Consider the following 13012-nt stretch of genomic DNA (forward strand, 5'->3'; position numbering starts at 1 on the left):
CAACATGACAGCAAAGGCGTCGGCAGTGGCTCGCGTTGACACAATCGTGTGAACTACCCGCATAGCACGACAAAGCTCACAGCCTTGAAAAAGATGTGTTCATAGGGAGCCAGGTTTGAATTATGAATGCTGCGCACACAAGAAGTAGTAGGCGGTGCAGCAGCAGCAAGCCAAGATGCCCTATGTGTCTCGCTTTTGCACTGACGGCTGAATCGTGAATTCGTCGCCGCCGCTTCCGGTGTCTCAGCTCGTGTCGTTTCTTCTGACGTATTTCCCGATGCAACATTTGTAAAGGTGTCAACTGTTTTTTTTTTTCAATGCTTTGTTTGCATAACTAGAACTCCATTCGGATCTTAATGGTCAGGAATAAATTCTCAGGCGGTGGCATGTATATGAGGGGCAGAACTAATGTGAACATTTTCAACGGGTGTGGACGTGGTTTTTTGGCCGCTCTGGCGTTTTTGGTTAAATTTTCAGCACTGACATTTTTCGTGACGACTTCACGGCGCGTTTTTCCGCGGCAAAGAGTGAATATTCATCAAGTTTCGTCGCTTTCAAATGTGAACGCCCTTTATTTATTGTGAGGCGTCGAAAGCAGGAAAGTTAAAAAAAATATCATGGACCTCATTTCAGCAAGTAGTAGTTGACCCCAATAAAGTTCTTGTTCATCTTCATGATCGGCTTTAAGTTGTTTTTGGTTCATTCGAATTCAGGATGATACGAATATTTTGCGTGCTATCTTCGGATTCATATAATTGAGATTATACTATATATATGCACTGTACGCATAATCTGCGCACTCGCATAACACGCGCATCTAGTTTGGTCTCGAAAAATTCGATTTTTGAATTCCGCGCATAATAGGTGCACCTCTAACTTGGCTGTCATCAGAAACGATTCTACTCCGAGCGGTACAGTGGGAACGCGGTCCCCATACCCTGAAGAAAAAAAGAAGGCAAATCGACGAGTAAGTGAAAGAAATTCGAAGTGCAACAACCTAACCAACGTGTTTTTCTAAATAAAGCTTGAGAAAGAAAAATAAAGCTTGAGAAATAAAGCTTGAGAAAGAAAAATGGCTGTTTCATCAATTATAAACCTCGTGATAACGAGACGGGCTATAACGAAATAATGGATATAACAAGCAAATCCTAATTCCCCTTGAAAGTCCCCATACAAACCAATGTATTCAAAACCTCGTTTTAACAAGGCAAAATTTGCCTGTTATGGGATATAACGAACAAATTTTGTTGGGAAGTAATATTTTGAGCCGATGTCACGACAGTGCACAACGCGAATTTGAGACGGCGCGCAACGCGAGAACTGTATTTAGCAGTTCAAAACTCCCGCCACGCGCCCTCCGGCAATGCGCGCAAAGCAGACGGCACACACTGTTTCCGGAGGAGAGGTCGCTGCACATGCGCCCCTTGGCTACCACCGACAGCGGAGCGCTCCGCAGCTCCGCGAACGTCTCGCCCTTTTCTTTTCTTTTGTGTCTTCATTATATTCTCCCTCTCCCCTTTCTCATGGTGCTGAGGCGCGCTTCCTAATCTTACATACCCCCTTCCCCTTGAGTAACCGGTTCCTAGAGGGCAGCGCAAAAGAGCGCCCCTTCTGCCCCTTCCTCTTCACAGTCACTTTCTCTGCAAGTGTTGTCGCTTGCCGACGCGAGCCGCGTTGCTTTTGCGTGCGTGTTTCTTCTCTTTTTCGACCCCTTCCGCCTTATCTTTTATCGCGCTGCGCTCGTGATTCCAGCAACATGAATGCGCCAGACGGGAAGCGAAAGCGCATAACGCTAGATCAGAAGGTGGCTATGATAAGAGCCGTCGAATCGGGGACCAAGAAAGGCAACGTGGCAAGAGATTTTGGCGTATCGACGAGCACACTGTCAACCATCTTGAGCAAGCAGGAGTCCATCATCGATGCTGTTGCAGGTGGCGTGAAAGGAAGCGCTAAGAGGATGAGGGCACCTGCCTTTGAAACGGTCGAAAGGGCCGTTTTTAAATGGTTCTTGGACACGCGAGCCGTGAATCTGCCGGTGAGCGGCGCCTTGCTGCAAAGAAAAGCGAGAGACTTTGCCTGCATCATGGGCTATGGCAACTTCGTAGCAAGTTCGGGTTGGCTCCAACGCTTCAAGGAGCGCCACGACATTGTCGGGAGAGCGGTCTGCGGCGAATCGCAATCTGTCGACGAAGCAGAGGCTACCAAGTGGGCGAAAGAAAACATCGTGCGGCTGCTAGAAAAATACAGCGCGGAGGATATTTTTAACGCGGACGAAACCGCTCTCTTTTTCAAGATGTTGCCGCACAAGACGTTAGCCCTCAAAGGCGAGCCGTGCCATGGTGGCAAACAAAGTAAGCTGCGGATCACTGCGCTACTTTGTGCAAATATGACCGGCTCTGAGAAGCTGCCAATTTTCGTAATTGGCAAAAGTGCATCCCCTCGCTGCTTTAAAGGGAAGAGGCAGCTCCCAGTCAAGTACGTAGCCAATCGCAAAGCCTGGATGACCAGGGAGATTTTTTCAAAATGGCTTTGCGAATGGGACGAGAAGCTGGCAAAGGCGAACCGCAAGGCGTGCCTTGTTTTTAGATAACTGCACCGCCCACCATACCGCTGCCGTGCTTCAAAACATCGAGCTGCTGTTCCTTCCTGCCAACTGCACAGCAAAAATACAGCCGCTTGACCAAGGCGTGATTATGTCGCTGAAGGCAGGTTACCGCAAGCGTGTGATAGACTAGCTCCTGCTCAACATGAGGACGAAGCGAGACACCGATGTAACTTGTACGCTGCACTCGAAATGCTTCAGGCGGCGTGGATGAGTGCGATGGCGACCATGATCGCAAACTGCTTTCGACATGCCTCATTTGCCGCCGCACCAGACGCCAGCGATGAGCCATCAGACGAGCCCACTGTGCCGGACGGTTTTGCCACATCAGACGAAGTCGCTGCATCATGAACGGCACTTCGTGACGCCGGTGTCGTGCCTGACAGCGAGTCGTTTTGCGACTATGTGAGTGCGGACTCGGAAGTGGTGGCAACAGAGCAGCTCATGGATGACTATATTGTGCGCGCTGTCAGTGATCGTAACGAAACCAGTGACGATGACTCTGTCGACGAACAGGAGACAAACGTGCCGACGACGTCGGAGGCATTAGACGCGGTGGACGTACTGCGCCGCTACTCTGGCGTTCACGAGGGCGGCGAAGATGGCTTGAACATTGCGGCCGCAGCTGAGCGAGCCATCGTTCGCATCAGGAAGATGCATCAACGTCCAATTACGGATTTCTTTGCAGCTAAGTCTGCCTGAAATGCAGGCTGTGTATTTTGAAGTGCATTAAAACAGGTGCATGACTTTTTCCTTTTTATTTGGTAATGCGATTATTTTGTTGCATACCACCGTGCGGCGGGATGCTATTTCGCCCGCTATTTTTTGGGGGTAAGTACCATGCATAATATTTGCGGTAAGTGCCCGCTACGGCTATAACGAAATATTGGTTATAACGAGTAAATAGCGGCAGCCCTCCAATTTTGTTATAACGAGTTTTAACTGTACTGATACTCCCCAAATTGCCCCGCTCCTTGGAGGTCACGTGTACAACGCCGGAGGCTCGATTGCCATCACCACCATCAGAGAAAAAGAAACGCCATTTTGCAAGCAATGTGCGTTTGTTGTGGCCGTGTATTCAACTATTGGATCCACCAGTTAGCAAGCTACACGGCTGTATTTAAACTGAAGGCAGTGCAGTACGCACTGGAGCTCGACAACCGGGCTGCAAGCAGGCATTTCGGTGTTGGAGAAACCAGTATGCAGTACTGGAGGGATCAAGAAGAAAAACTTAAGGCATCGAAGAAGACACGACAAGCTTTTCGTGGTGCCAAGACCGGCAGGTATCTGAACGTCGAAGAGCAACTGGTCCGGCATATACGGGAGCTATAAGAAGATGGCTGTGCTGTGTCATTGGATATTGTGCAGACTGAGGCGCGCAGAATAGCGCGAGCGCAGCGCATCGAAGCAAAAGAGTTCAAAGTCGGTCCGGATGGAGAACTCATTTCATGTGGCACCATGTCGTCACACTGCGAAGGCGCACCACCTTGTGCCAGTGCTTGCCCGCAGCATATGAGGACAAAGTGGTGGAATCCCACCATTTCGTTATTAAGCTCCGAGAGCAGAAAGACTTCATTTTGTCCCTGATCGGCAAAGCTGATGACCCCCCTTTGCTTTGATATGCCATGGAACACGGCAATGGAGGAGAAAGGTGCATGAAGTGTCATCGTCAGAACAACGGGCGCTGATAAACAAGGATGCACCGTAATGCTGACGGCGACAGCGGATGAGCAAAAGCTACTGCCTTACCTTATTTTTAAGCGTAAGATACTCCCAAAGGCAGATTTGAAATTTCCCTTAAGGCATCTACGCAAGAGTCCAGAAAAAACGGCTGGATGAGTGCAAAACTCTTGGTGGATTGGGTGAAAACAGTATGGGGTTGGCGGCTGAGTGGTCTGTTGTTCCCGTCCATGCTTGTCCTGGACAGTGTTCATGGGCACCTAGTAGACCACGTTTGAGATGAGCTAAAGGAGCTGCGCACAGATCTGGCAGTGATTTCGGGCGGCCTCACATCAGCACTGCACCCTTTGGACGTGTCCTTGGATAAGCCTTTCAAGGACAATGTTAGAAGGCTGTACACCACCTGGTTGGCTGGAGGACAACATCAGCTGACTCCAGGTGGTAAGATTAAGAGGCGGCCTGTGGAAATGCTGTGCGCTTGGATCGCGGCAGGCAATCTCTGACGAAGTCGCCAGGAAAAGCTTCAAGAAAATGGGTATCTTGAATGCACTGGATGCGAATAAGGATGATATGTTGTGGGGTGCGGATGATTCAGACACCGAAAAGGAATCCCCGCTCGGCGAGGATGAACGTGTGCTCTCCGAATACGGAAAAGTAGGAACACTTACGACTTTTGTGTAAATAAATTTTACATGCGTGTGTGCAGTTGACGCTCTCACTTGTTTATTGAAAGGTACGTACCGTATTTACTCGATTTTACAGCGCCCTCGATTGTAGCGCGCACCCGATTTCCACGACGAAAAAAAAGAAAAGTAAGACATCGATTGCAACGCGCACCCATTTTTCTTCTTGGCCGCACGATCACACCACTCGAAAAAACGACTCCTTTCGGGAGCGTCTTCCTTTTAAATATGAGGTACGGGGAAAGCTTGTGCCCATCTGATGTTAAACAGAGCATTGCCGTCCTTCTGGTTTTTTCGTGGCCCGATGTCAGCACGCGTACTTGCTTCGCCCCCTTCTTCTTGACGGTTGTGGTGCCAGGCATGTCGAAGTAAAGAGGCGTCTGATCGGCATTCCCAATTTGCCCAAGCAGGTAGCCGTTGTTGTGTTGCAAGTTTAGGACAAACCTCTGAAAACTGTGAAGCTTTACTTCGTACTCTTCCGGCAGCTTTTGGCATATGCCTGTTCGCCTTTGGAGGGAAAAGCCTTTCCTTTTCATAAAGTTAGTTAGCCAGCACCTGCACGCTTTAAACTGGCTCCACATTAGACCTTTTTCTAAGGCTAACTGCATAGCCCGCACTTAAGCAGTTCTATCGTTACAGGCCGCTGTGCCGCTCGCTGCTCAAGCACATACTCGCCGAGCAGCTCTTCAGTTTGCGGAAACTGACCCTGCTGTGGTCCACTGAAGCCTTTGCGTGAAGCTTTGCTGTCGAAAATCTTCTGCTTTTGTTTCTGCCAGTCCCGCACGCACGTTTCGGGAACTCCGATCGACTGCGATGCGGCCCGATTTTGTCCGTTTCTGCACACGCGATGACTTTTCTTTTAAAAGCGGCATCGTGGTGCACACGAGTTTTTGGAGTCGGCCCTTCCATGCCGTCGATGCTAATGCACTACAAGATGACGAACTCCTCAGCACACGTACGAAGTGCCGCACATGGGAAACACATAGGCAGAAATGGCCGATGCGCCAGGCCGACGCATGTGAAGGGCGGCCATTTTGGAAATGCCGATGGCAATAGAATGACTATATTCATTTTTTTTCGTACTCTATTCTAACGCGCATGCAATTTATGAACTCGCTTAAGGGGAGATGCTACTCGAAAAACGATTTTCTTTAATAAAGGTCTGAATTTAACACAAATTGGCATGCTAATAGAGTTTTTTCTCCTCTTTTCCAATATGTCATTTATTTTCATGTAGATTGCTTGGTTTTCTTTCTGCAGGTCAGATACTGCAAAATTATGGCCATTGTTATGCAACAATTCTGATCTATAAAAATTTGAGATAAAGCATGCATATGGCTGACTATGATCCTTTGGAACTGTAGAGTGCAAAAAACTATATAAATTTTGTGTGTAAAAAGGTGAAATACAATAATAAAATTGAAAAATTTACTATGGCTCTAGTTGCCAAGGGCTTTCAATGTTATGTGATTTTTTAAAAACATAATCAAGCAGCACTGACAATCTGAATGGATACTTGCACTCTATGGGCCTTCATCATGCTATGTGCAAAATTTCATAAAGGTATGACAATTCTAAGTATACGAACTAGCGTGTATAAAGAAGCACAGATCACACAAAACTGCAAAAGGAGAAAAACACATTTGAAAGTTTGAAACCTTTTTTTTTATCACAGAGTTGTTAGAAATGCATAATCTTAGGGCATAATGTTCAACAGAACTTTGAAAAGCACTGCAAGTTACTAGAACTGTTCTGCAGCATAGGTTGTGCCCTTACGGTCCTTGCGAGCACTTTCTTCTAGCCGTGCCCTTTTCACTCCACGACGACGGTGGGCCCTTGCTTCCGCTGTCAGACGCTCGGACATTCTCTTGATGTGCCTCGCATCGCGGGAATCACTGAAAGTAACTAGATCTCTAGATGGCAGTATGTTGAGCTCTTCCAGGATGTGCTCGAAAGTAGCATGACCCTTGTTGAACCACAGGATTGCCATAGCTGCGGCAGTCTCGACAACCGTTCAGGAGACAAACTTAGTCTTGGGGCAAAGTAGCCAAATTTTGCTGTTCAGGGATCCTGATGCGTTTTGGGTTTTCCCTTTGATGCATCGAACAAAGAGCTTCTCATCCGTTAGCCGCTTATAAATGGGCAAAGCAGCCAATCCCTGTGCTTTTGTCAGGAGAGGTGTGTGGCGTGGTGCAGTGCAAGTTCACCAAGTGCTTCAGCGCGGTGATGTTTGCACCACGACTCTGTTCCTGCAGGGCAAAACTTGTGGCTGCCAGCATTGTCAGTAGAGCATGAGTGGAAGTACGAAGCCCATACTGCAGTGTACATATCCCGTACGCTCCCCCTGTTGCTTGGTATGGCAATCTGATAGTATGTTTGGAGCTTCTGAATGGCTGGCTCTTTCATTTTCTGCCCTTGTGGTAATGGCACATGCAGCTTCCGTAGCGCGGGGCTAAGTCTCTTGGCCACATGATTAGTGCAGTCTTCTTTTTCTATATTGACAGCACCATAGACTTTTGACTCCGCAACTGCACTATATGCTTTGCTGTCACCGTCACTCAAGAATGTCATGAAATGCAGTGGGGTGTCATAAGTCAATGTTCTCTGCCAAATGCGCATTGCAGCCTCCGTTTCCATGGCATGGGAGGAACAGTCTGCATTCTTTTCTCAGACTGGGCCATGGAATGCCTGCCACACTTCCTCGTCTGGGCCCATATCCTCGTGCCTACTGCATGTCAGGCAGTAATTTGATATGACCTCGAAGTCTAAGCAGAGGCCAGTATCTAAGGAGAAAACTGCGCCAATCCCGTTGTGGCTTTTGTGGCCCCTCTTCTTCCAAGTGCCGTCGAACATAACTGCCACATCAGTTTCGCCTGCTACTTCTTTCGTCAACTCTCTGGATCGGCGCAAGTTTTCACTCACAGCTGCCATGGCAGCGGTGTGCACCTTCTTTGCTATCGAAACAAAATCCTCGGTGGTGCATTGGCTTTGGGAGTCCAATAATGGAGCAAAATCTCGACAATTCCTCATGCCCAATGCCGACAGCGCGTGCAGCCACCACCGCCTTCACATTTACAGCGAAACTATCTCCGGAGCTCCCACTGTCGTACCGTTGGCTCATCGGCTGCTGCCGTCCGCCGTAACACACAGTGACGTATAGGAGCACGAAAGAACAGTCGCTGAGCATTCGGTGTTTTCGCAATGAAGTTCGAGGAGCGACGAAAGTCCCTTGCGCTCTCCTGCCGGCTCCCGAACGGCAAGTTTTTGAATACCGCAAGCAGGGCATGCCGCACCTGCCACAAGTGCCGTCAGCAAGAGGGTGTCGCACAAAACTGTCGTTGCACAATGCTCATCGCGCTGTCTTTCGTCTTTTTCGAAAAAGCCGAGCTTCTTTTCGGAAGCACTGACGAAAGAAAGCGCAGCGGTAATCCCTTCATCGCAGCCACTGTCGCTCGTGCACTCGTCGATGCCGCCGCCAGGCCTAGCACACGTAGGCGTGTTCTCGTACGTCGTCGTCGTTCGGGGCGCTTTACGCCGCTTTTTCGGGCTTGTCATCGCGAAAATATGCGTAGACGCGCATAAAAGCAGACGGACCAAATGCCGATGGCCGCCACCAACACAGCTGACAGTGACTCAGTAGCCAATGGCGGCTTAGGGTGCCGCGCATTTCAAACCGCTCAAACCACGTGATAAAAAGGCCTCGTTTTTTTTTTTTTTTGCCCTGTACGAAACTGGCGGTCGTCGGAGCTGTAAGAAGAAGGCCGGACGCAACTTTCCCAACCAATCGCGATGGCGGGCGGCACTGCGACGGGAAGCAGCGCGCAGTCAAAGATGGCTAATATCGGCGTAAATTCACGAAATTTTGAGCCACCGCGATGCTTTCATACACATTTTTTTTGCATTTTGCGGTTCGAATTTAGTTTTGAAATTTTCACAGATGAAAGAAGGTTTGAAGATTACAATGCAATAAAAATCAGAAGTACGAGAAATTTCGCTAAAAACGCATTTTTTCGACTCGCATCTCCCCTTAACCGGAAAAAAGGTGCGCGTTAGATTCGAGTAGTTACGGTAGGTATGTTTGTTTTAAGCTGAATTAATTAGTGAATGATAAAGTCGCCTTTTACTTGACAAATGCGTAGATTAAAGCGCAAGAACATAGTCAGAAAATTTTCAAAAATTTTACCACGCATAATGGGCGCATCTTTAACTTCGAGCCGGATTTCCTGAAAAAAAAAAAAAGTGCACCTATTATGCGAGTAAATATGGTATACAGAAAGACGTAGGAAGACCTCACCAGGCAAGGCCAGCAGAAGCGATGACTCTGCGATGTCTGCCTCAGTTCAGAACAGCAACGAGCGAAACCAATGGCGATGATAATGGTTATGTACAAGGAAGAACGATGAAATGGGATAAATGTGCTTATACTAATTTCCCCCCTCTTCAAAGGGGGGCAACTCGAAGATCAGCTGAACGAGTAATAAAAGGCATGATGTGTGAGACTTGAACGATTTCTGTGCTGCAACGATGGTGGCCAGTGACTGAAGTGGGGTGACGAGATATTTCACTGGGGAAGTTTGTCGTAGATCGGTGTATAGGCCAATGTACCAGTGGAGCAATTTCTCGCAGAGTCCCGACGCTCGAGTCGGGTTTCACAGAAAGACCTTATTTCTGGAAAGAAATGTCACGTCCTATCTTTTGCTTTCGCAGCGACGTTTTTGTTCTTCTTGGGTGGCTTCCGTGTTGCGCCAAGCAATTTCACGGCATTGCGCGACTTTAATTGCGAACTCTTCTGGTAGAGAAGTACTGGACTGAGCTGGAGCAAAGAAGAAGGCCGTGTCGAAGATCGAGGATGCAGACCGCCCATATATAAGAAAGGGCTGTAACCGACAGATCTTTGTGTCGCAGTATTATATGCGGAGGTGACTAATGGTAGAACATTGTCCCAGTTCTTGTGATCGATATGTAGGCACATGAAGAGTGTTTCAGAGAGTGTTTGGTGAAAGCACTCAGTAAGGTCGTTCCTCTGTAGGTGGTTTGTAGCAGTGGTTTTATGCGTCGTTCTACAAGCCCTTAGGACTTCCTCGAAGACGTGCCTAATGAAGGCTTTGCCCCAGTCATTCAGAACAACGCAAGGAGATCCTTGGCGCAAGACAATGGACTGCAAGAAAAAGCCGGCGAGTAGTCGGTAGCAGTACTCGACCAAAGAGACGGAGTCTCGGCGTACCTTGTGAAATGACTGCAGTGACGATCCAATGGTGACGTCCATGGCTAGGGACCATAGATGTCCATTCCAACAAATTCAAGAGGTGTTGTTGGATAGGGAAGAGGCTGCAGGAAACGGGCAAGTGGGGACGTAGATCGTTTACAGTGCTGACATGATGCGCACAAGACCACATATTTGGCTATGGATGTGGACAAGCCTGGCCAAAAATAGCAGGTTCTGATGCGGTCGTAGATCTTGCAAAAACCTAGATAACTAGCAGCAGTGTCTTTGTGAAATGCTTCTAAAACACGAAGACAAAGGCAGCGGGGAAGGACTGGCACCCACTTGTTACCCTTGGGATAACAACATTACTTGTAGCATGCATTTCGCCCTGGCCATCCGCGTTGATATCTCTATCTTTGATAACTTTCATTAAATTATCTACCTTGCGAGTGAGTTTGTTGCATTTGGCATGCGTAACTTCGAGCCCCGGCCTGATGCTTGCGCATTCGTTACATTTGTTTATGGCTTGTGTGTGTCCGCCGGAGATTTGGTATTGGCAGCTATTTCTGCCCAGCCTACTTTTTGATTTTCTTGCTCTTTTTTTTCCTCTGGTTTGGGTTTTTTCGTCCTACTGCCTCATTGTCGACGTCGAACAGGATCGGCTGCGGCTTGCGGAGGTGTCCCCCTCAGAGCTGAACCATCGTCTGTCTTTCCTATTGCTGCTGTCCTTGCGGCTACGCCGGGTATTCTTCCCGCCGTCATTTTCTTGGTCGTGATTAGGCAGGCATGTTGCCCTTTTCAGGCGGTCTTTGCACTCGCGAGCACCAGTGAGATAAACATCACTGCATACCGTGCACTTGGGTACACCAAGTATGTCCCATTTCAGGGTTGGGCAATCCACACTTTCGGCACATACGCAGTTCTGGGGTCGAGCAAACGTTCAAACGGTGACCCAGTTTGAGGCAAATATGGCAGACCTGCCTTGCGGGGCGGTAGACGTGACAGGGTTCTTCACCTCCTTAGTAGTTCACGAACCTCGGTACTTCCTTCCTATCGAAAGTGATCACCGCTGTCTTGGATTTTCCTAGCATTCTGGCTTGTGAGATCTTGACCCCTTGTGTGAGGACTCGGAGATGCACCATGAGCTCCTCAGGTGGTATGCCCGCGTCGATGCCGTGAACGACTCCGCAAACCATTTCGTCCGGCGTCGCTACGTATGCGTTCACCTTGTACAACTTGCTGTCAAGGGTCAGCTTAGTGATTCTTCGCTTGAGATTAGCAGCTTCCTCCTGAAGTGTGCTAGCAATGATGATCTTCGAGCTGTTTCGAAAAAAAAAAAGTGTGAAGTGTTTGGTAGCAGCTTTCTTGCAATATTTTCAGACACTATACACGCCGATAGAGCAAATTTTCTATGATTGCTGTGACATTGTTGTAACATATATGGCATTATCTTTTCCTGAAGGGCAAAGCTACATAATAATGCCATTTATACAGTTATGTTGCAATACCACATAAATTTATCAGAAACTAAAACTTCAAATGCATTTTTCTCACTTTCATGTTTTTAGACATAACACATAGCCTCACAGGACATTTTCACATGTTTTTATCAACTCACAATAACAAGTTTGATACCTATGTGGCTGTATTAAATAGATCTGGCCGATGATGCTATTCATTTTCTTCTATATTGCCGCGAACCATGCATTGGCTTTATTTGTGTTTTGTTTTTTCAGCCTGGCTGCGCCGGCCTGTGCCATCACTGTTTTCACAGCGTTTCGAACAAACGCTATCGAACAGCGTTCCGAACAAACAGCGTTTCGAACAAATGCTATCACAGCGTTCTCGATACAATTCGACTGTTCGAGAAACCCTCGCGCCGAGGGATATAAATTCTCGCACAGCCGATGCCGCAACATTCGATCGCCGACGCTCACTAGCGTGCACGTCGTTTTGCCGACCGCTGCTTCGCCGTCTGTGTATTCTTTCAGTTGTTAGGGGAGCACAAGTTCGCTCCAATAAACTTGTTTTCCTTATAGACAACTGCGTCGTCCTTTGCTGCGTGACATCTGGTGGAGGTGCGGGGTACATGAACCCCAAGCCATTGCCAAGCCGACAAGCAAGCCCAACACGACAAGCACGCCAAACTCGTGTCAGCCGCCGACAGCAAGGCCATCAGCCAGAGTTTGGACTGCTCCCAGATAAAAAGAGGAAAGAAGATGTAAAAACCACGATGATCAACGCAGGCACCATGACCAGCGCTACCAACCCTCCCGTCGTTCTGCAACAACCTCGTGAGCCCCCCATCATTCCGAGGATCTCCTGGTGAAGACCCGGAAGAGTGGCTGGAGAAGCTGGAGCGCATCCGCATCTTTAATAGGTGGGATGACGAAGAAACGTTTCGTCATGTCTTCTTCTATTTGGAGGATGCAGCTCAAACGTGGTTTGAGAACCATGAAGGCTCCCTAACCGACTGGACTGTCTTTAAAAGCGAATTCCTCAAAACATTCGCTACAGTTGTGCGGAAAGAACGAGCCGCCCTTTTGTTGGAGACGCGAATGCAACACCCTAACGAAGGTGTTGTACTGTTCGCTGAGGAGATGAAGATGCTGTTTCGGAGAGCTGACCCCGAAATGGCAGAAGAGAAGAAGGTGCGCATTCTGATGCGGGGAGTTAAACAAGAGCTCTTCGCTGGACTCATCCGCAACCCCCCTAAGACCGTCGCTGAGTTCGTCACCGAGGCTTCGATGATTGAGAGGACCTTGGATATGCGTTCGCGGCAATACGATAGACCACTCAACACCCTTTCGGTAAACCCGGTAAACGCCCCTGGATTGCCGA

The 13012-nt window shown here is 48.4% G+C and overlaps 1 protein-coding gene across 2 annotated transcripts in view; it reads left to right on the plus strand.

Annotated features, from left to right (window-relative positions):
• LOC119179501 (uncharacterized) overlaps window positions 1–13012 on the plus strand; it is a 126081-nt gene that overhangs the window by 77894 nt on the left and 35175 nt on the right. The window lies entirely within an intron of this gene.

This window comes from Rhipicephalus microplus, chromosome 7 (assembly GCF_043290135.1).
Source record: "Rhipicephalus microplus isolate Deutch F79 chromosome 7, USDA_Rmic, whole genome shotgun sequence".
Classification (NCBI taxonomy): domain Eukaryota; kingdom Metazoa; phylum Arthropoda; class Arachnida; order Ixodida; family Ixodidae; genus Rhipicephalus; species Rhipicephalus microplus.